Source organism: Tupaia chinensis, unplaced genomic scaffold (genome assembly GCF_000334495.1).
Source record: "Tupaia chinensis unplaced genomic scaffold, TupChi_1.0 Scaffold000314_1, whole genome shotgun sequence".
In the NCBI taxonomy this organism is placed as follows: domain Eukaryota; kingdom Metazoa; phylum Chordata; class Mammalia; order Scandentia; family Tupaiidae; genus Tupaia; species Tupaia belangeri.
In genome coordinates this window covers 23,869-48,921 of record NW_006159807.1, presented here as the reverse complement: position 1 = coordinate 48,921, position 25,053 = coordinate 23,869, and the positions used below count along the sequence as shown (strand labels likewise).

General features: G+C 38.4%; 1 pseudogene; it reads left to right on the top strand.

Annotated features, from left to right (window-relative positions):
* LOC102490750 (elongation factor 1-alpha 1-like) overlaps positions 1–25,053 on the top strand; it is a 32,173-nt pseudogene that overhangs the window by 2,044 nt on the left and 5,076 nt on the right.

Here is a 25,053-nt window from a genome sequence, read left to right as displayed (position 1 = left end):
GGCCTAAAAGACAGGCTGAACTCATGAGTGTGTCTGTCCACATTCCCAACAAGATGGAGAACATGGAGGCGAAAAGATTGTGAAATGACCTCACCCCATCTGGGGAGTGCTTTTGCCCTCTCCTTCTCTGTCTGTCTCTTGGAAAGAAAAAAAAAAAAAGAAAAGAAAAAGAAAAACAACTTATTAGAAACCCTGTCTATCTCCATAAAGATCATAATGACCACATAGTCCTTCATCAGTTGTAAGCTGTACATTAACCCCCTTCTTGGCTGTTTTCCAACTCTTATAGACACTATGTGATCTACCCAGATGCTTAGGTAGGAGCACAGGCACCTATTTGTTATTCTTCATCAACAGAGTAATTAGACTGCTTGATCCTTCAAATAATAAAAATATTAAAATGGTGGGACCAGCAGTTAGCATAATGGCTATGTCGCTGGACTCCCATGTAGTCGACCACAGTTAGAGTTCCGGACTCAGCGGCTTAAACTCACGCCGGGCGCATGTGCGTGCATGCCCAAGATCCCGAGAGGAGAATGGAGGAGAAGGGATTGTGGAGTGGCCATCCCCTCTGAGGGGTGATTTCTTGCTTTCTATCTCTCTGTCTGTCTCTCTGTCTGGTGAGTGCATGCACCCTATAGCGAAAACCTCTCAAAAAAAAAATATATATATATATTAAAGTGGTTAAAAGCATGCTCCCTAGATTTAAAAAATAAATAAAATTCTAATCTCAAATCTACCATACCATTTATGTTAAATCCAACGCGTTATTTTACCCCTTTGAGCCTTTGTTTACTCACCTAGAAAATGGGAAGGATAATTAACACCTATGATACTAAAGCTGTTGGAAAGATTAAGTGATATGCGAAGTACTTAGTACATGGCAGCACATGGTAAATGCTCAGTAAGTTAGTTGTTGACAAAAATAATAAGTATATAATGATGGGAAGCTGGTAATAATAATTATATACTAATCAAATGTTATATCATAATCATTCTTGGTAGGAGCTCATGGGCTAACATTCCCCAAAACCCAGTCCTTTCTCTAGTTAATTCTATTTTAAGGCCTTAGAATTTTTAATCTTTCTACCTATAGGGAAAAAACAGTGGCAAAAAAGAAAGACAATGGGAACAAAACACAGAGACAGCCAATCAGTCAGCAAAGCCCCCACCCCATGTGCATACAATCAGCACCAGCTGTAGTCCAATTAAACTTAATCTAGTCACATGCCCATGTGCTCCTCAGAAATTAGAGGAAATCAATTCAAATGCTAATGAGAAAGTCCATAATTTATTATCTGCTGAGGAATGCATGTTACATTAATTTTAACTGTAAACAATTATTTTTATTGCAAGATTAATTACCCTATCTTATACAACTTCCTTTTTTCATATTCTTTTAAGGAATTAGTTTTCAGTTGCTGTTTTGTGGCTCTGTCACAGTTCTTTAGCTTGAGAAAAGTATAATTAATTTCGGGATTCTGCAAATGTTGTTTTCTATTCTTCTGCCAGAAGAAAGTGGGATAAATGGCTAGGTCAAGCATGGAGAAAAATAGCTGCAGCTTCTGGCCAGGATGAAAAGACATTAGAACTTAGAGTGGTTGTGTGTGGGGGAATAATACAGAATATAAAAATGCGGATTAATATTGTCCAATTCTGACCATAACAATTCCAAAGCTTTCAACAAGTAAGTCCAGTCTTCAAGTTATTTCCAAGTCTCTAAAAGTCAATGAAACCTACATGAGCTAAATTTTTCAGAGCAGGAAAGAAACTCATTATTATTATTTTTTTTTTAAATAGCACTAAGGCCTGGACTTGTACATGATGGCTGGAGTATGCATTCCTTTGAGCAATCAGAAAAGGGATAAAACTTGTGCTGTCAGGATTCTTTTTTGTTTTAATTTAATATATTTTATTTTAATTTCTTTTATACATTCAATCACTATACATCACTTAGCCTATAAAGTGAATTTTCAAACATGAATACATTTCTCACCAGTTCAGTTGGGGATACTATACACGTTATCAACAGATAATATTCCATTTTTGTGTCCCATAAATGTCTTGCCTCTCTGTTTTTCTCCTTAATTTCTTTCCTCGGCTTAATGTCTTTCCCACATTGTAACTAGTATCTATAACCAATTTCCATGTTTCTATATCCTCTAATCTTTCAGTTTCAGGATTCTGCTCCTCTGACAAAGCTGCCCTCACCTAACTTGGCTTCCAGTGTGAATGAATAGTTAATAGTGACTTATGGGAAATTAACTCTTAAACCAATCACTTCTCAATACAAAGAAGAGAATTTTAGATCATGGATAGCATTCACAGGGTTGATAGTCAGTGTCCTACTACTTCTGGCAAATCATTTTCTTGATTCTTTTGCTTTTTAAAAGTTACAGAGGTCGATTTCCTTTACCGGTACAACTAGACTTAGCAATTTATAGATAAATATTTATGAAATACCAAATCCATTAGTTTAGTTCATTGGGACTTTCTTAATTTAAACTTCCAGCGAAAGCAACTGCAAGTCATCGATTAAAATTAAATTAGTCTAAATTAAATCAATAAGCCTAGTTGTTGATTTCAATGGGAATTTGGTTAGAAAATGATAAGGGAATTGAGCCTGGGGAAGATTCGACTGCTAATTACTTGTAAAAGTTTAGGCTTAAAGGGTAATAAGCATTTGACCCAGAAGTGGAAACAGGAAAAGTGTTGACTGTGAAGACCCCAGGCCACAACCTTAGAGATAGGTTCAGCCATGACTTCCTTGAAGGGGATCGAGTCTTAGTCCTAATGTGGTTCAATCTGATCCTCTTTTAGGCCATTGGACTAATAGAATGATCAGCTGGGTTGGAGTAGACGGGATGAAAAATAATCTTCATCATGAGCAACAAGCTCTCAGTACTCCACAGTGTAAATTCAACCCAAAAGATAAAGGAATGTTTGTCCTTTATATATGCTTTCGTGATTTCTATTGAATATTTTGGCAAGTTCCTACCAGGAAAGCATGTGCTACTTATCAGGATCACATATAGTAGCTACAAAAACCAGGCAGTGGTGGGAAGGGACAGACTATGGTGATACAGGTTACACCTGGTTTTAATTTGATAGTCTGATGTCATAAGGGCGGGCTTATATGACTAAACCTCATTTCTACTTTAAACCTATAGGGAATTATTGCTGATTTATTTTAGCAAAGAATGTTTCATGCTCTTGATTTTCATTTCAATTTCTCTGCGTAATAAAGTAAGATGTCACGTGTCAAGTTACATTGTAGTGAATTATTTTAACCACCCAAGGCCATTCAACTCCACTTGAAAACTTGCCACAAAGCCAAGATCTGTCACAAAGCATTAAGATTAGTCACCCCCGGAAAACCATGCCACTACCAGACAAGATGATAGGTAGTACACCAGAAGAAAACCATGGGGGATTTCCAAGTGTTATACACCAAAAAACTCTGGCTCAATATGCCTCAGGGTTCTTCTACATCTCCTTAAATTACTCAGTGCCTAGATTTAAGTTTTCTTCTTCTTTTTTTCTAGAACAAAGCGATCTTATCATGGGCCAAACTTCTAACAGGCTTTATAATAGTTTCAGCTTTCCCAAGTTGTAACCTCTGTGTCAAATGCCACAATAACATGGGAAAAGATTCCCATTCATTTCAGAGATTTCATATAATAGAAATTTGCAATCAGCTACAGCCTTTGATTGATGAAGAGCAGAATATCCAGGCAAGTAATAAGCTGCACATCTGCATTTTGGAAGTTTGTCTTGCTCTGGGCCTGTATCCTCATAGTAGGGAACAGGGGCCACATTCTAGTGAATCCTCCTCCTAACTAGGTAAGTGGGAGTATCTCCAACTCTGATCAATTACAGATGTATTTCACACATCCAAAACCAATGCGTTTAAAGAAAAAACTACTTTGGGGAGAGTCTGTAGGTCATAAATGTGATGAATGAACTTACAGAATCCCATCTGTAAGTGCTTATGTATTCTATACGTAATGGTTGAGCTTCAGTGTCCTTCCCTAAAACCCTCTTCAAGCGAGATTCTTTTCTTGCACCAAATATGTATGGTATGTCCTACAGAACACTAGGATTTTATTTCCCCAACATTAAAATGCATGGGAGTAAAAATACATGAGGAGAAACATAAGAGATATTATAGGAAGCTTCTACCTTAAACAGTTTAAATACTGAGAAACAGGAAATCTCAAACATCTCACCAGACAGTATTCTCTTTCATGACTTTCAGCAAAGAAAGTCTTTAAAAAGATAGTGATTTTGGATCTGGTTCAAGAAATCACCCTTAAATCTTCTCCTCTTTTGAGATTTACCAATGTCTGATCATACTGAGGTCATTTAAGTATTCTCAGAAAGCTGTGTTCTCATAGCAGTACATGGTCAATTATTTCCCTGCCTGACTCCAGCCTCTGCCAGCCACCTCTGTCCGAGGAAGAGCTGCTGGACATCTGACTCTAGGCCCAGCTCTGCCAGGATTCTAAACAGACCTCCAAGGATGTCAATGGACAGAATTCAAGATATTTGGGAACATAGGTGAGAAAAATTATTTTCACTAAATTTAGGATTTCCTTAAATTGTGAACAAAGATAAATTAAAGCAGAACGCACATGTAGTTTCATATCACCACTATTATTATGGAAATCTCAAAATACCATTTACCACTACTTCAAAATTCTGGTGCTATGTTTTATTATTAATATGTATATATTTATATATGTTTATTATTAATAAGTCATATACATTATAATTTTGGAATGCTTTTGCAACTGTATTTCAATATAATGGTTTTCTTTGTAATTCTAGGTATTTTATTTTATGCATTAAAAACATTTATTCTCTAGAAAACAAAAAAGGTTCATTAGATTCTTTAGATTTCCAGAGGAGTCACGCAAAAAGGGCACACACATATATACACACAAAGATAGAGAACCTCAACCCTAGCATGGCTCTGGAATTCCAATCTGGCCATTACCATATCACCCAGTTCCAAAATATACTTTCTATCTGATTTTACTAAGTAATACAGTTCTAGTAGCCCAATTGATGTTTTCCTGCTTCAGTCACTGTCTTAGAAACTATGTTCATTCTCTGTTCTTTCTAAGACTGGATCCTCTTACCTGCTCATTCATTCATTTGAGAAGTATTTACTGAATGCTTACTATATGTCACCATGTGATGAGAGAAGGAGATACAGTGCAAACTGAGACAAGTTCTCTGTACAAATAGAGCTCATGACCTAGAGGGAAGTCAGGTAGGTAGATAGACCAAGATGAGAGAGAGAGGAAAAACAAACTACTCAGAAAATTAGAATAAGATCATATCATGGAAAGTGGCTTATAGGCCAGTTAAACGTAGTGGCGGGACATGGCATTAGTGGGACACAGAACTGGTTTATTACCTGTTGATGATAACATGTATAGTATTCTCAACTGGACTGGTCTGAGAAGTATTTCATGTGGGGTAAATTCTTTTTACAAGCCAAATGATACGTAGCCATGGACAACCTTTCTGAGGTTTGGGTTATAGAAAGAACAGTCATTTGGTGTTCAAGAATGAAAATCCTTGAGTAAGGATTTGAGTTAGGAGGGAAAACCAGAGTTGTTGAAACATAGAACTAAGTTGGAGAGTAGTCATAGATCAGGTCAGAGTGGAAAGAAGGGATTTTCTTCATGGAGGGCTTCCTAAGTAAGGGTGAAATCTATGAACCTTGCCAAAGTACTGGGACAGTCATTCAAGGGTTTTAAGTAGATGATTGTCATAATCTGGTTCATGTTTTTAAAAAGCTTATCCTGGGAACCAGGAGGTGGCTGGTTGAGGCACTGGAGTCCCACATGGTGGGACTCATGGTTTGAGTCCCAAACCCAGAGGCTTGAAATTCACACCAGGAGTGTGTATGTGCATGTCAAAAAATTCTGAGAGGAGAATGGAGGAGAAGAGATTGTGATGTGGCCATCTCTCCTGAGGAGTGATTTCTCACTTTCTCTCTATCTCTCCAGTGAGCATACATGCCCTATAGTAAAAACTCTCTTTAAAAAAAGGCAAATAAACAAACAAAAACACCTTGTTTTGACTGTTGTGTAGAAAGTGAACAGGCTACAGAAAGACAAGAGTGAAATCAAGGAAGCTACTGCAGTAACCTTGCAGGATATGATGACAACCTAGACAAAGGCAGTAGCAACGAAGATGGAGAGTGAATGATGAATTGAGATATGTATCAGTCTGGGTCTCAACAGGAAGCAGATCATGTGCCAAAATCAAGATAATCTGGGAACCAGCAGTTAGCGTAATGGCTATGTCACTGGACTCCCACGTAGTCAACCGCAGTTCGCTTCCCGGACCCGGCAGCTTAAAACTCACGCTGGGCGCATGTGCGTGCGTGCCCAAGATCCCAAGAGGAGAATGGAGGAGAAGGGATTGCGGCATGACCATCCCCCCTGGGGGGCGATTTCTCGCTGTCTCTATGTCTCTCTCTGTCTGACTGGCAAACGTACATGCCCTATAGCGAAAATCTCTCTCAAAAAAAAAAAAATCAAGATAATTTGAATTTAAATAGTGACAATTTACAAATGTGTGGAATTGGTATAAAGAAAGTGATTGTGCAGTAATACAATCCACTCCAGACCCAAAGGGGATGGTAAGGCAGGCTACCAGAACCCAGACGGAGAGCATGTATTTGAAGCCTACCTCAAGAGAAGTTCTAACCTTGAGGCAAGGGACACGGTCAGTCCTAGACTATACTATGGTTTTGGAAGGCCTCTGGGGGGGATAAACATCTTGCATCAACCTCTACTCTCCCTCAATCTCCTGTCAGGATTCACTCCTCGCCAGAAGAAAAGCAAGTCTAATGATTGGTCCATGCAGGTTGAAGAAGGATGAGTGAAAATGGAAAGGAAAATGGAAGATATTGAGCACAGATCTGTTTGGAGATGCTGTGGAGACAGCCACTAGATTGTTCATGCTAACCTGCCCCTACCCCAGAGTATATTACCAACGAACCCTGCCTACCTACGTACCCTCTCAGAGCATAGTTCCAGTTTTGTGTACCCACCAATTATGTGGGTTATCGCCTTACAGTCAAAGCGTATGTTTATATTCCTTTTCCCCACAAGACAATGGAAGTTCATTTATATTCATTGTTCCCAGAATAATGCCTACTTAATGAAAGATTATATTAGTGAATGAAAGAATAGTACCTTCCAGGTTCCTACCAGATTCTAGGGCTTCATGTTAGATCAATGTGACATCAACTTCTGTACAGGTAACTGGGATCTCCAGATCAAAAGCTGTGCTGACCCTCTTCTCCCAGTTCTTCAGGTGGGCCCATCAGGGCCCTGTCATCTCTTGTCTATCTCTAAGTCCCACTCTCTCCTCTCTTTTCTTTTTTCTTTTTATTTTCTTCTTTTTTTTTTTTTTTGGTTAATTTTTGTCATAGGGCACATGCACTCACTAGAGAAACACAAAGTGAGAAATCACTCACCCCCCCTAGGGGGCATGGCATCTCCACAGTCCCTTCTCCTCCATTCTCCTCTTGGGATTTTGGGTGCACATACCCACATGCCCAGCATGATTTTCAGGCCCCCAGGTCCAGGACTTGAACCAGGGTCAACCATGTACAAGTCCAGTGCCTCAGCCACTGTGAGACCGGCATACTACCCCCCCCTCTTCTTTTATATCCACTTCAGGCTGCAAGCCTGTTCTTAGACAATTACCTGAATTTTTATAGTTTTTCTCCAAAGTAGTCTACTTTCTTAGGAGAGCAGCCATACGGCCTCCCTCTTGAGCTGCTCTACATCAATCTAGCACTTCCATCACTGTGCCTTAGAACCTTGGTGAATATGCACAGACATGTGTATCACAGAGATCTCAAAACCAAAGAGACATGGTCTGTTTGTTGTGTTCAGTGCTCAAGGATGCCAGTGTTTTATGCTAACGTGTGTCAGTGCATAAATGTTACAATCCGATCTCCTCTGACTATATAAACAGAGCTTCTGCTTTCAGTGATGAAAATAAAATACCAAATATCCAAGTACAAATGACTTATTTCTGAAAAGAACAAACTGCTTCATACTTATCAACCTCCACATCTTGCCTGTCCAGTATAGTAGCATGCACAACTTTTCAGCTCTGCCTTCAAAATGTGATAAATCTCCCTCTGGGGCAAAAAAAGTGCATCTCTGTATTTATCCAGAGAGAGAATTTAACTCTTGTCTACATGTTTTAACAGGGGTGGAGGGACCATGAGTAAAGGAGGAAGAAAAAGTTTACACGTTGTGAAAGATTGATTACTAAAAAAAAAAAAAAAAAGATCGGTCTTGAGACTTTGATGATTTAACCAGCTACAAAAGCATAGAAATGTATAAGAAAGCCCTGATTGATTTTTAACTTCGTAATCCCTCCCACCCCATCTATTATCCTGTATGGATCATATTAGCCATCATTATAAGTAAGACAAGATAGGACACTGACATCCGCCTGACATGATATAACTGTAAATGGAATCAGCTTACACAAAGGCTTTTACCTGGTTATTAATAGTGCTCTCTGTGGGTGATAGACTTGGACTGATATTAAAACCACCGTCGGCTGTGTGGAGCCATCGCAATTTGATTTCAGTCCAAGAAGCAGCTTCTCAAGGTAGTTATTGCACAGTGCCCTGACAAACTGCTGGAGTACCCTTCCTGGATACTCACCCTCTTAAGAGGCTCATAAAATACGAGAGGTGGATGACATCTTGTTGGCACTGAGGATTCTAAGCCACTACTGCTAGGCTGAAAGATACCAGGTATGTTCATAAATGACTTGATGACATCCCTAGTCTTTATCACCACCAGTGCGAATGTAAAGTAGAGGAAAATTAAGGGTGTGCAGCTTTTCAGGTGACATGCATTGTAGTAAAACACAGACAAATACATACTGAGATAGTGAGGGCACTTGGTGACTTTTGCTTATTTCATTTACCTTTCATTAACTAATAAAGAATATTTAGATCTTTAGGACACCATTTACCTTCTCAACTCTAGCAGATACCCAATCACTTTTCATTTCTAACCAAACCAAATGTGGTAAAATGGAGTAAACTAGAAGCCATGATATTAGATGATTAACTCAATATTACACAGAGATTTAGAAGTTCCAGCTAAAAAAAAATAGATTTTTCTTTTATTCAACAAACCACCTTCTTCTACTAACAAATATTTACTGAGTATTTAATATGTACCAAGCCTTTTCTAGTGCATGGAGGAAAAGCACTGAAAAAGTGGGTGAAATCCCTGTCCTCATGAGGCTTTTACTCTCACTGCCAACCTCAGAACATTGTTGGAAGATTTTATATATAGATAGATATAGATAGCTAGATACATAGATAATAGATATAGATATATAGATATCAAGCATCTGTGAACTCAAAAAGCCTGATAGATTTCCCCAAACATCATTAGCCTTCTCCTGCCCTTGAAGCCAACCACAGCTGTCAAATTCTAAATGACATCCTAAAAGACGAGTGGGCAGGGAAGGGAGGGGACCCCTTGTATTTCACAACATTAACTCTTTACTTTTGGAAGCTCAAAAATACCTTCCCATTTTGAAGGGCAACTTGAAATTGCTATTTTGTTCAGCTCTTCTGGAGATCAGTTGTGAGAATTAATAAAGTTTTAGATGCAAATAACCCTTCTGCCAAGAAAATAAGAATACTCCCAAGTCAGGAAGGAAGAAAAGTTGATGTTTCCATTTAAAGGAACAAACAAGAAAAATATTTTAACAAATTTCTGAACCTATCAGCAACTCAAAGGAAAGTAAAATGTTTAAATTGCGAAAACAAAACATAGTAAAAAAAATAAAATCAGTAATGTTTTACTCAAAAGTCATAAAATTCTATTTCACCATTTCAGTCTTATGTTCAAACTCCCTTCTGTTGAATATGCAGTGTTACTGTGGTCCAATCTTTCCGTTTAAATCCCGGAAGTTAACATTCAGCATTATTATGGATATTTCTTGTCCCTGGCATTAAATTGGTCATTTTCTTGGTTGTCTTTTTGTTCTCTTATTTCCCTATGTGTCTTTAGTTTTCCTGGTAGGGCACTCCTTTCAGAACTTCTTGAAGAGTGGGTCTGCTATTGGCAAATTCTTTCAGGTCTCGTTTATCTGAGAATGTTTTTATCCTTTCTTTCCATATGAAGGATAATCTTGCCGGGTATAGTATTCTTGGTTGAAACTATTTCTCATTTAACGCTTTGAATATATTTTCCCACTATTTCCTTGCTTGCATCATTTCTGATGAGAGGTCTGAAGTTAACCTGATTGGATAACGTTTATAAATAACCTGACATTTCTCTCTTGCCAATTTTAGTATCTTGTCTTTGTCTGTAGATTTGGCCAGTCTGACTACGATGTGCTTTGGAGAAGATCTTGTGTTGATTCTATTAGGGGTCCTTTGTATTTCTTGGGCCTAGATATTTGTATGCCTCTCTATATTTGCAAAGTTTTCTTCCAAGATTTCATGGAATAGCTTGTCAATGCCCTTATTAATTTCCTCACTTTCTGGGATACCTATTATCTGATGTTTGGGCTTAATGGTGTCTAGTACTTCTCATATAGTATTCTCATTTTTGGAGATTATTTTTTCAGGATTTTTTGGTTGTTTTTTCTAGAACAGAGGTTTTGCCTTCAACATACAAGATTTGATTTTATGCATGGACTAATCTGCTTTTAGTACTTTTGAGGAAGGTTTTGATTTCCTGAATGGCAGCCTTCATTTCTAATAGCTCCATTTGATTCTTTTTTATGGTATGTATTTCCTCTTTCAGGTCAAAGAAGAATTTCAACACCTCCTGAAACTCATTGTCTCTTTTCTCCTGTATCTTCTGGAGTTTATTACCTCTCATATCTTGCATCTCATTTAGTTTTGTCACTATGAATATTCTGAATTCTCTATCAGACATTTCCATGAGATCTACTGTACTGTCTGTGGATGATAAGGGATTATTCTTTTTCCTTATGGGAGTGATATTTTCCTGATTTCTCATGTTGCTTGTACCTCTGCAGTTGTTTTTGGTCATTCTGTGACAAAATCTATCCTCCACTGAGTTTTGAAATCTTGTCTGAATTTTTCAGGAGTCTAGGAGATGGAGCCTAGAGCATAGCTTCCCTGAACATGCCAGAACACACCTCAGCTTTAAAATGGCTTCTTGTTTGAATCAATGAAGTTTTAGATGGACAGATAGAAAAGAGGATTTTAAACAGTGCCTGACATACAAGATCTCAAGTAAAATAGTCAATGAGGAGAAAGACTCCAGTGATGATGGCACCTCATATCCACTCTTTAATCATATCGAGACAGGACTGTACGGGCTAATTGATGAGCCTTACAGTGCTGTGATATTCCCACTAGTGAGTTGCATTTTCTTAGACATGCTGTAGCTCCTCCTTGGACTGGCAGTGCCACAGCTGGTGCTGAGTGAAAGCGACCCCTCTCTTCTCTACACTAATCAGTCAGATTCAGTCATAATGACCTTTGAAGTCATTCTCAGGGTGAATCCAAGAAGCTCTAGGACACCTGAATCAGGTGAGCCAGCGCCTTGACCCTAGAGTGCAGAGGAAAAAAAAATTTATCCTGGAGATAGCAGGGTTCACTCCTAGGATGATGTACACCAATGGTCTGGGGGTGCCATCGTGACCAGTGATTTTTCATTCAGCTAAGTCTTGAGGGTAGAAGTAATGGCTAAATATTACACAACTGACCAGAAATACAGTGTTTCTGTCTCATTTACAGTGGATCACTATTTATTATACTCAATTATTAACCATTATTGTTGTTTATAAGCATCTAGCTAGTACTCTGTAATTTAACACTTGGGATAAGAAACTTTTCCTTCCTTGACATAGTCACATATAGATTGATGCTTAGCAAAGACACAAAATTTCTTTATATCTAGACTCCCAAAGATAGCCATTATCACCTACACAATACGATAAGCTCTTCCAGGCCAATGCCCTGATTTTTCTGGAAAAATGGCCAATCTCATCTAAATTTGTTCCCCTGTTTCATTCTTCCAAAGTACTTTCCCTTCAGTAATATGTGTAATCAATGACTTCTGCTTACCTACTGACTCTAGGTTCCCTGAAGACTCTTGCTATATAAGGTTGTAGAACAGAACCAGACACACTGTAGTCACTGAGAGAATAACTGTGGAGTAAAAGAATAAATCTGTGGGAGGCCGACAGGTGGTGTAGAGGTTAAGGTGCTGGACTCCCACATGACTGACCATAGATCAAGTCCCAGACCCAGATGCTTGAAAATCACACCAGGTGTGTGTGCCTGCATGCCCAAAATCCTGAGAAGAGAATGAAGGAGAAAGGATTGTGGCATGGCCATCCCCCCTGGGGAGGGAGTTGATTTCTCACGTTTCCTTTTCTCTGTCTCTTTCCAGTGAGCACACATGCCCTAAGGCAAAAATAAAATAGAATAAATAAAACTGGAGCCAACCAGGTAGCATGGTAGTTAAGATGGTTGGATCCCACATGGCCGGCTCAGTGGCTCAAGTCCCAGACCTGGTGGCTTGAAAAACACAGAAGGCATGTGTACACACATGTCTAAAATCTTAAGAGGAGAATGGAGGTAAAAAGGGAGGTAAAAGGCATAGTCATCTCCCTAGGGAGTGCGTTCACACTTTCTCTCAGTCTCTCTTTGGTTAGCTCACATGTCTTAAAGCAAAATTTTTTAAATAAATTTAATTTATATAATTTAAATCTGATTTGCCAGAATCAAGGAACCAGCTATATACTTGCTTGTTTTCCTGGGGCCACTCTCACATGTTACTAAAAACAGGTCCTTATTATCTCTCTCTTAGACTTCTGCTGTGTAAACACCATTAATGCAGACACTGACACTCAGATTAATGAAGGGAAGCAATTTATTGAACTGATATTTGGTGTAGATGTCATTAGCAGCGCTCCTCTGGAGCAACTGCATCAGATTAGACACAGTCTCCCTGCAAGAACATGTAGAAAATCATTTAACTGTTTTTCTGCAGCTGTTTATGTGACACCAACCCTCTATGAATTGAATTGGCTCTGAGACAACTGTGAACATCCTATGATGGCTCTTCATTGACGCTGGGTTTTGTCTCTTCTGAGAAATATGTCCTGTAATAAATCACGCTGTTATGGTTTTAGTTTTTGTGGTTGTTGACTCCCCTTATTTACTCCTCCCCCATTAAAGACACTAGAAAAATTCCATTAATGAAACAATATCAACAGAGCATCAAATGACTTTATCAACAGGGTAATATCTGCAAGGTGGTCTTGGAAACTAGGAATAAGGGGCTGGTGGGTTTGAATGGCTTTGTGGGTTCATTGGGAAAATTACGGACTCCCGCAGGTTCTTATAGTTGGAAAAATCCAGTGTATTTATTAAGCAACAAGATTTGGGAAATATCATACATATTCATTACCTTCCCTAGTCTCACCGACAAATTAGTAGATAGGTAGGCTTTACTCCAGTTCACTGCTACCACTGGCCTCTTTTATTTATTTTTTTTTCCTAGGTTTTCTTTCCCAGCCCCATTGGTAAAACAGTGATAGGCCTGATAACCCTGCTACCCTCTACTCATTCTGGAACTTACTCCTCTCATCTCCTTAATTATCATCCACTTCACTTTCATACAACAGCTCTGACGGGTGGACAGTCTTTCAGACACTGCTGGCCACTCTGATAGATGACCTTTTCTTTTTTAATTCTCCCAATTGTTAGAAATTTCTGCATAGTGTATAGAAATTCTCTTTCTGAAAACTAACTAGTTGTTCCCAGTTATATTCTTTAGAACTACACAAAATAAATCAATCATGCTTTACTTCCATCTAAGACTGGACTTTCTTTCTTCTCTTTCTCTCTCTCTCTCTCTCTCTCTCTCTCATTTGTTGTTGTTTCCCAAAGGAAATGTGCACTCTCCAGAGAGAGAGAGATTGAGAAAGAAGAAATGATGTGGATAGTAATGTCTTTGTCTCAACTGATAAACATGGTATTCCTTCTGGAAAAAGAAATGTAATACACTGTAAAGTTACACATGAGTCAATGCAATATAAGCAATATTATGATAATAATAAAAAGTTAAAACAAAAACAAAAGGAAAGAAGAAAAGGAAACAGAAAGGACCCCCCAGTGGGGCCGAGTCATTATGGTCATGTGGCAATCCCTTCTCTATTTTCTCCACCATCCAGGATATGGAGCACGCACACACATACCTGGTATGTTCTTCAAGCCACTGGGGCCAGGATTTTAACTGCATTATCAGGCATTTGAGATCCAGCTCCCTTAACCACCAAGCCATGGGGACTGTCCTTTCTTACTTTAATAAAAATATGGTTTCCAGGTCCTCTCCCTTTACAAATTAGTATCTAATTGTAAAGTAGCTTAATATCCAGTGAAGTGATTTATTTTTAGAACTGAAAGGTTTTACCATAGCATTACATGTAATGTCACTAAGATTCAAATCCAGGGAAAGGTCCGATTCCACATAGCAACCACAATTTGAATCCTGGACCCTTGTCAGCCTGAAACATGCTGAGCACACATGCGAATGCCTAAGATCCAGTGGGTTGGAGGTGTAGAGGAAAGGAATCACAACATGATCAGATCCAATAGAGGTTATTTGTCTCCCTCTGTCTCTCTCTCCTCTCTCTTTCGCTCTCACCTCATGTGAATGTGCACACATTATATCATGAATAAAGAAAAAAAGTTAAATGATTCAAAGTCATAGTATGCACAAAGATGCAGGTGGACAATAGTTTCAGACAGTAGTCATGAAAAGCTGGCTGGCTGGCATTTCTCTCCATAGAGCTCCATGGCCTGACCATCACTACAGCTCCTGCTTCTTGATCTTGAATAGATCATTTTGACTTCTTACCATTCTGCTGCTTGGCATTTGGTTCACTTGAAATACAAATAATCATAATTGGAGAAACGTTTTAAACTCTATATTCCGGTTGTTCTTTAAAGACCCTGCTTTCCATCTGAGTCTAGTCTTCTATTTTCACACAGATTTATTCATTTAGTTAAAGAATTAATAGAGGAGAGTCTGAGGAAAGACATTTAGAAGAAAAATAGAGAGGCAAAGCATTAATGGGACAAAGAAATGTGGTATTATCTGTTGAAGATATTTATAGTTTTATCAACTGTACTAGGGAGAAATGTTCACCTGTTGAAATATTCATTTTGTAAGCCAAATAATAGTGTGATTGAATGTATAAAAGAAAATAAAAGAAAAAAATTAATAAGAACAAACTTTGGCAAGTAAGAAAGAAAGGATGTTCGTGAAAATAAAGCTTCTATCTAGCAATTAATAGAACGGCACAATACACTAAAAAAAAATTCAATTGAAATATATTTTTTCTACAACTCATAAAGTAGGATTAATGGTTCATTTAAAACCAAAATCAACCCCTAAATAAAATCCCTCCTCCTCAATGCCACCAGCACACATTAACAGACCACTTCCCTTCACCTTGTCACTTTTCACCTTTAGCATCTTCTGGGGATGCTTCCAGACAGAAGCAGGAGACACTGAAGGCCCTCCAGGAAGTCTGAAGTGGGGAGATTTGCCTCGAGTCACCACATCATTCTTGTCTATCAGAGACTCTGACTCTGGGGCTCTCTTTGATGGAAGGGAATGCTGAGTTCTCACCAGCGACACTGGTTTCACAGGGAGAAGGTGAAACACCACAGAGGAAATGTGATTGAGGGAAATGCTTTCTCCTCACCCACTCCTCCTTCCTCCCCACCCCTGCCACATACACAAAAAGACCTAAGCACAAATGCCTTCTAGCCATATCTACTAAATGTATATTCCTAGCAGCACAAATTGTGCAAGGAGAGTCTCCGCATAGAACAAATTATGAGACCTAATAGTGTTTGCCCAAGGCTTATCCTGTGGCTCTTTGAAATTTCCAATTGAAATTGTGAGGGACTGGAATAAATGAATATAAAAAAATCATTAAGCTGTTATTGTGTTTTTTTCCCCCTTTTTCCCCATTCTTTCCTAGTTTTCTTTCCCCTCTTCTGGAAAGGAGACTGCTTTTGGAAGAATCCAAAGAAAAAGGCTTTGAAATTATGCTGGTGCATGAAAATTAGACTCTGAGAGAAAATTGACATTAGCAGAGAAAAAGTTCACTTTGTAGATGTTAGGATCTGAAAACTGAAAGACACAAGTGCTCCTTAAATGACAAAGCCACAAAAGAATTTAAAAAAAAAAATTGACAGAGCTCTTCCAAGATGAAGTCAGCAACCTTAAAGGGCAGAGGATTGAAAATGGGCAAATGTGATTATAGGGAGAACAGGTGGATGGGTCCAGACAGAGTAAACAATTCCCAGGTCCTCTTCTTTCTTTTCAATTTAACTTAATTTTATGATTTCTTATTTTTATTTAATTATTGGACATCTTTGGAGGCTATAATATGGATTTTCAAAGCACATATGAAGTGTGTGATAATCAATTCAAGGATAATACTGTATGATGACATTTTCAATAAAGAACACTGTATTATGATATGTACCATTAATTAATGCTCTACTGGTTTTTCTTTCTTTTTGATATAGATACATAGATATAGATGTCCTGTTTTGTAAATGATAAAATCAAGGCCCAGACAAGATAAGCAACCTATCCCAGTTGCCCAGTGACTGGAGCACCCAGAATTTGAGCCTGTGTTCTTCCTATGGCCCCACCCTTCCTTGAGTCTATGATGTAGGCTTAGATTCAGAACATCTGGGTCTTAATTCTCTTTGTTTAATCTTATATAAGTCACTTATGTTCCTGGTGTCTTAATTTTCTACAGTGTAAGAAAATACTGTATGCATAGTCTTTTGTAAGACTATAAAGACTTTATGTAAAGACTATGCATATAATCTTTTCTTTATATATATATAAAGAAACAATATCTGTTTCTCTCATTCAGTTGTGGTATGCCATTCTTCAACCCAGGCCCTCTTCTAAGACGAGGTTAGACGGACTGATGAGACAAGAAGAGAAAAGTTAACTGACAAGCTCTAGGCTCCCATGTACAGTAATTGGCCAAGACTAAGGTTTCTCTCTGATAATATCTATGCACTGCCCATCCCAGAAAAAATTTAAACATAAACAAGGAATTTAATTTTTGATTCAACAAACATTTATTGAGCACTGACTATAAACCAGACACTGGTTCCACACACCAGAACAGGCCAGGCCTGTAGTCTAGTGGTTAAGAGAGGTTGGATCCTACATAGCGACCATGGTTTGAATCCTGGCCCCAGTGGTTTGAAAAGCACACAGGGCACATGTATGTGCCGCAAACCCCACCAAGATGGAGAAATGGAGGAGAAGGAATTATGGATGACCCAGCACCCATTAGGGGTGCTTTCTGCCTCTCCCTTCTACCCCATATCTCTGTCTCTGTTGAGAATACACAATCTTTGGCAATTTTTTAAAAATCCTTATTCTTATGGAACTTACATTCTAATGAAACAAAAAGATAACTAAGATAAGTAAGTAAAATATAAATACATGTAGTGTTTGACATAGTGATGAAAGTGCTGAAGAAGGAGACCAGACAGTGATATAGCAGTAATTCAATTGGACCCAGAGGGAAAGTCCTGGGTTTCAGTTCCAGGACTCCCTGTACATACCAGGTGCATTTACATGTGTCTGTGATTCAGGCTGGCCGAATCACACATGCTGAAATCACACATGCTGAGTAATACGGTAGAATACTAGCTCTTAGGTAAGAAGAAGAAGGTTAAATAGAGTTATGGAAGTATATTTCTGTTGAATAAGTGGATGGATAAATGAACAAACAGATACTTCCTTGGGCCTTCTGTTTCAAACTTCTCATCAGGAACTACAAAGTCAGTTTGATTTCTTTTACACAAATGACTTGGCACTCAGTTGTGTTCCTATCTTTGCTTAAATTAATCTGGACAATTGTTCACCCTTTTCCCACTAACTCCCTGCAAAGGTCTACCTCTTCAAACTCTGGCTTAAGGGTTAATCTCTGCTTGAAGCTTTCTTCCAATAAAAATAATGCCTCATGTTCACCTAGTACTTTGTAATTTGCCAAGTGCCTCTCATATATTAACCTTAATAATGATTCTAAAAGGTAGGCATTAAAGTCTTTTTAATGGAGGAAATGAAGACACCAAGAACATAAGTGATTTGTATAAGATTAAACAAAGAGAACTAAGACCCGGATGTTCTGAACCTCAGTAGACTGAAGGAAAGGTGGAGTCAAAGGAAGAACACAGGCTCAAATCCTGGATGTTTGACTCACTGGGTAACTGGAACAGGTTACTTATCTAATCTGAGCCTTGGTTTTCTCATTTACAAAACAGGATAATGAGACCAACAGGGCAAGTTTGTTGTGCAGACAGACTGCAAGACCCCACCCATGCCTGGACCCAGTGGACACCAGGTTTCTAGTCACCTCTTCCCCCTCCCGCCTCCCACCCTCTATGGCACAGCTATGCCTGAGCTAGTCTTCCAGCTCATGGGAACCTTCTCTTCTCCACACACAGACAAAAACTAAGATTGGTACCACATGACTTGCTACTTATTTAAATATTAACTGGAATTCCCGATGTTATAGGGACCCAAAACTTAGGTCAAACTGCTTAAAAAATAGAGGACATTTATTAGCTCCAACTAATAGACAACACAGCAGAGATAGACATAGTTTTATCCACGTGAGTTTGATCTGGATATTCTTTTGTTATCAGAACTCAGGCTCTATTTCCCTCAGTATCCCTCTGACTCAGGGATTTTCCACACACAGGACTCATTCTCAGGCTGGATTTCAAAATTAACTGCAACCAAGTCATGGTAGTGTGTGCTGCTAAAGGGCTATGTTCCACAGTCTGGGACTATATGGGAGGCCAAGGTTTGATATCCAGTCCAACCTAAAGGCCAGGTGTGGTTGTGAATAATCCTAGAAATTTGGGAAGCTGAGTTAGGAGGATCATGAGTGAGACCCTGTCAGAAAAACAACAAGGCATGGTGGCACATGCCTGTTGTTCCAGCTAAGCGACTGAGGCAGGAAGGTGGCAAAACAATGAGACCTTGTCTTTAAGAACTATAACAAAGTAAAAAATAAATTTAAAATATGAAAATTTATCACAACAGGACATACTATGCGTACCACAGGAACCGAAGAGAAGATTCAGGTCCCATAATTCCCAGAAAACATTCTGCAAGTCCTAGTTTAGAACTTGCCTACTGCTGAGCCAATCACTGTGGCCAGGAGATGGATCAACCTCCCAGTCTTAGTCTGGGTTGTTTCTCAACCCATATCCCAGCTCTAGCTCCCACCCAGCCATGGAGTCACTCCCAAGAACCACTTGAATACCAATGGATATCAGGGCCATGGAGCACACTGTATTTTAAAGAGTTCGTGGTAGTCTTCCATCAGGCCCAGTTGCTCCTCCTAGCACTCATAGTGAGCACTGATAAGTCCACAGGACCTGGCTCTTCTGAGGGCTTCTGTGACACAAATACTGGACCCCGTCTAGTTGGGTTATCTCCTTGAAGTGTTATACCTCCACCCTATAGCTAAAATAGCCCCTCTTGCAGAAACCCAGAATTCATAAAAACTGCCAGCGATTGGATTCTTGATTTCATACCTTTTTAAAATTTTGCACTGCACTTTGTATATGTATAAAAATTTTGATTAAATAAGGCACTTTTATAAAGAATCACCCCACCCACTTGGCTTTTCATAGGAATAAAGTCCTTCATTACGACAGACCTTCGACGAAGGTTAAGTATGCAAACTTTAGTTTTAAAAAAGTTTGTTCATAATCCAGCTGCTTTTATCTTCAGGCCTTTGAAGTAGAAAGTAAAAAAATAATAATCAAATATTTCATACTTGACATCTTCAGGGAAGGTATATGTAAATAGGAAATACACTAAAATCCCTGAGCAGAAACAGTAAACAAATGATTATACATAATTACAATTGCAAAAATATAAATAAAAAGTAAAATAGGTTAAAGATGCTGCCCTTCGAAGCTATTTTCTGTCAATAAGACATAGATAGATTTGTTAGCATCATATTTCTCTGACCCACAGCTTAAATTTCCCATCCTCTAACTCTTTGTCACTATTTCAAATATCAAGCTAAACACCGTGTATTCCTCTGGGGTATTCACAACCTTCAGAGAGTCATTGATAGTGATCTCATTTCTTCTGAAGTCTTTGTTGATCCAAGAATACATATTTTGTTGTATAAGTCTTCATAAATCAGTCTTTCCGCCCGTTTATCATCCTTGTTGTTTTTCTCTGAACACTCTCCAGTATGTCTCTAACTTGCTAATAATGAAGTTCCCAGACCACAGTGCATCATCATTCCAGGCTTAGTCCCTTTCATGCAGAGATGGACTTTGCCTTTTTGCTCCCTGACCCAGTGTTTCCACTTACAAAGTTCTTGTGCTGCTAGATCATACATGAACCCATGATTCATTTGCTGTCCAATGCAATGCCTAGGGGAATCCAAGCATTTCCCTAAAGAGGTCAATGACTGACATGTAATAAGTGCTCAAGAAAGTTCCTTGAATAAATGAACAATTGAAAGCATAGACTCCCCAGTTTTGACTTTGCTATACAGAAAAACTTATTACCAGAAAAAAAATTAAAAATAAAAAAGGGGAGCCAGTAGGTGGCATGGAGTTTAAGGAACTGGATCCCACATGGCTGACTGTGCAGTTTGGATCCTGAACCCAATGGCTTGAAAATCACTCTGGGTGTATGTGCATACATACCCAAAATCCCAGAACAAGAATGGCGAAGAAGAGATTGTAGCATGGCAATTCTCCCTGGTGGGTTATTTCTCACTTTGTATCTCTCTTTCTCTCTCTCTCTCTCGCTCTCACTCTCTCTCTCTCTCTCTCTCGTGAGTGCATGTGCCCTACAGCAAAAGAAACTTTTTTAAAAAGAAGAAGAAAAGAAAATAAAGGGAGTGTGCGTATTTGTGGTAGAGATGGGAATAAGGGAACAGAGACATATAAAAGTCATTTCTGATTTATTTGGCCTATATCATTCAAACACTTCAACTGACTTGTTTTAATTTGATTTGATTTGATTGAGACACAATGCAACCAGGTTCTGAAGACTAAGGATTTCCCTACTCTGTCCGAATAGCTGAATTACAAGTGAGAACATACCTAGAATCTAAAGTTCTGGTGCCCAGTGTAGTGCTGGGAGTAAACCAACTAAAAATATCACTAGGAAAAGCCTCTAGTTCCTGAAACCAATATCTACATCATCAGCTAAAATACTTGAGGCATGGGTTTCTAATTGTGATTTTGTCAATCAAGACTTTGCCCTTTCTATTCATAATAACAGACTGCAAGAGGATGGGAAATGTGGCAGACCAGAGCTAATTTTGTTTACTGCTCTCTAATTGTACTGGTGGTGTTAAGAGTGACAGAAGCAATAGTAATAGATGCTACTGTTATTGAGTTGTCTGCTGTAGCCAATCACATAATGTTATTTCACATCACCCTTTTAAAAAGCCAGTTAAAGTAGGCATTAGTAGTTCAATTGTACTATAAAGAAACTGAGACCCAGAAAGTTGAAATGTGTAAGAATCGCACAGTAGAACCAGGACACTAATCGAACTCCATAAAGCTGCATCCTATTTATTCCCTCAAATGATCTGCACATTCCTCTGTCTCTCTGTTGCAACTCCAAACCAAGAAATACTTGGGTTACAAAATGTTTTTTCTCCTTGTTTTTTTTTTTTTGAGAGGTTTTTTGCTATAGGGTGCATGCGCTCACCAGACAGACAGAGAGAGACATAGAGAGAGAAAGCGAGAAATCACCCCCCAGGGGGGATGGTCACGCCACAATCCCTTCTCCTCCATTCTCCTCTCAGGATCTTGGGCACGCACAACGCGCGCCTGGCGTGAGTTTTAAGCCACTGGGTCCGGGACACGAACCGCAGTCGACTACGTGGGAGTCCAACGACATAGCCACTACACTAACTACTGGTTCCCGGTTACAAAATGTTAAAGCAAACTCTTCAGATAATCCTACATACAAAGGACAATATAATTTCATAGAAATAGTACTGAAAAGAAATGGGGAGATTTGGTAGATATGTGGTTAGTAGTTCGTTATTAGGGCTATAAAGTAATCATTTTGAAAGCCCCTGGGATATATAAAGCATTCTACAGTATTCATGAAATGTTAGTTGAATTTATTAAACTAACCTTGAGTAAACCTCTCCATATTTTCAACCTCCAGTTTCTACATCTATAAAACAGAAACTAATGATAGCTTCCTTGCTTTCTTGTCTCATATATCTATTGTGGGGCTCCCAACAGGATAATACATATAAGAGCACTCTTTTTAAAGAATAAAGCATCATACAAAGGTAAATTATGAAGAAAGGAAGATGGGCTGTGATGATCACTGTCATTAATGTAGGCATTGTTCCAATAAGCAAGTCAATACATTCATAGCACTTTCTGGTATTCATGCAGATGTCTGAGCACATCTTAATTATAAAAACCAAACTGATCACTGGCAAATATTCACATAGTCAAAGGACTGCTCAATGGAGAAATGTGAGTGTTTACCGAGTCTCCTGGTTCCCAGGAAAGGCAGAAAAAGTTCTGGATAGAGCTATTTCTTCTCTAAGAGAAACCACAACTCTCTTGCTGCCCTAAAAAGGAAACCATTCCAGTCCCCAAATATTTTGCTATGGTGCTGAGCTAAATGATTCTACACAAGAATTAAATCTTCATTTTTCACTGGGGAATAAGCCCTTTAGATCTTACACTTTCACCTCACTTCTACAGCAATCAAACCAAGACAGGAATTTGCACTTGCAAATATTTTTGAAAGATCTGACTAAGCCATTTTTAGATGTTTTCCAGTCTTCATGTGCCTTTCCCTCCCACAGAGCACAATTAAAAAGGCACCTTTTAAAGGCTATTAAAAAACATTGATTGGTTTAACTGTTCTAATGTCATGGCTTTAAAATAAAATTCTATTAAGTCCTTAAAATATTGCAGACAAGGACTTTGTAATAGAAACTGGGAACACCCACCCAAAAGCTTTTGTTATTCACAACTATTTAGTGAGTTACTTTAGTTCATTTTTCTTATCCTTTGTCTTCTCTTTAAACCTGGAAAAATTGAATTCTCATAAAATAACTGCCTTTATGCATACTAGAAACCAGTACTTGGCAGTCACATTTCCCTCAAGTCACCATAGCGAATTTACGGACAGAATATTTGTGATAACTTGTGCTTTGTTGCTATCAATATATAAGAAGAAAATGAGGTTCTCTCCTTACATTTTACTGTTAGCATGACAAAGTATCTTTTCCTCAAAGAATTGTCTCAGGGATTTAGTTTTGATCCTGGTTAAGTATATGTAATCTCATTCTTGTTTAAATACAGAGTCATCCTTGTTCCTAGTGAAACTCAAGACTTCAATACAAACATGCAAAATTTTTATTCTTCATTTCCATACTTCAGTCCTTGCTGGTTTGGTGCCACAGGACAGCAGATACTCATTTATTTATTTGTTTGTTTGTTTGTTTATTTATTTGGAGAGGTTTTTGCTGTAGGGCGCATGTGTTCACCAGAAAGACAGAGAAAGAGAGTCAGAAAGCAAGTTATCACTCCCTGGGGGAATAACCATGCTGCAATTTTCCTTCTCCTCCATTCTCCTCTCGGAACCTTGGGCATGTAAACACACGCACCTGGCATGAGTTTAAGCCATCGGGTCCAGGACTCAAACCACAGTTGGCTACATGGGAGTCCAGCGATGTAGCCATTACACCATCTGCTGGTCCCCAGGAGACTTGCTTTTATATCCATAATGTGTGAGATATGTTAAAGAAAGCTTCAAAAAAGTATAGACTAATGAATTTATGTAGAACTAAAAACTTGCACAGCAAAGAACAATCAATGGAGAGATAACCTATAGAATGAGAGAAAATATCTGCAAACTAAATTTGACAAAGGATTGATATTTGAAACATACAAGAAATTTAAACAATTAAATACCAAAAATAAAATTCAATTTTAAATAGGCAAATGACCTTTACATACATTTATCAAAAGAATACATGCCAATGGCCAAAAAATATATTTTAAAATGCTCAGTATCACTAATATTTCTGGGAATATATCCAAAGGAAATGAAGCAAGTATATTAAAAAGATATCTGCATTCTGATGTTTATTATAGTACTGCTCACAATAACCAAGATTTGGAATCAACTTAAATGTCCAATAATGGATGAATGGATAAAGAAAATATGGTTATATAACAGTGAAATACCATTTAGCCATGAGAATGAGATTCTGTTATTTGAAATAATGCAGATGAACCTGGAGGATAGTATGTTAAGTGAAAGAAACAAGACACAGAAAGGTAAATACTATACGACCTAATCTCATTTACATGTGGATTCTTAAAAAGTGTACATCATAGAAGTAGGAGTCAAACAGTAGCAACAGTCAGAGACTGGGAAAAGAGAGGGAACATGGAGATCATGGAGAGTTTGGTCAACAGGTACAAAGTTACAACTAGATAAGAAGAAGTTCTGGTGTTCTCTTACACAGCAGAATAACTACAGTTAACAATAATGTATTGCAGGGACCAGCAGTTGACATAATGGCTATGTAGCTGGACTCCCATGCAGTCGACCACGGTACAAGTCCCAGACTTGGTGGCTTAAACTCACACCAGGCATGTGTGCATACATGTTCAAGATCCCAAGAGGAGAATGGAGGAGAAGGTATTGCAGTGTGGTCATCCCCCTGGGGGGTGATTTCTCACTTTCTGTCTCCGTCTTTCTGTCTTTACAGCAAGCACATGTGCCCTATAGCTAAAACCTCTCCAAGAAAAAGAAAAAGAATAATGTATTGTATATTTCAAAATATCTAGAAGAGAGATTTTTCTTTTTTAAATTATTATTTATTTAATTTTATTTATTCATTCATTTATTTTAATTTGACCAGAGAGACACACAGAAAGAGAGAGAGAGA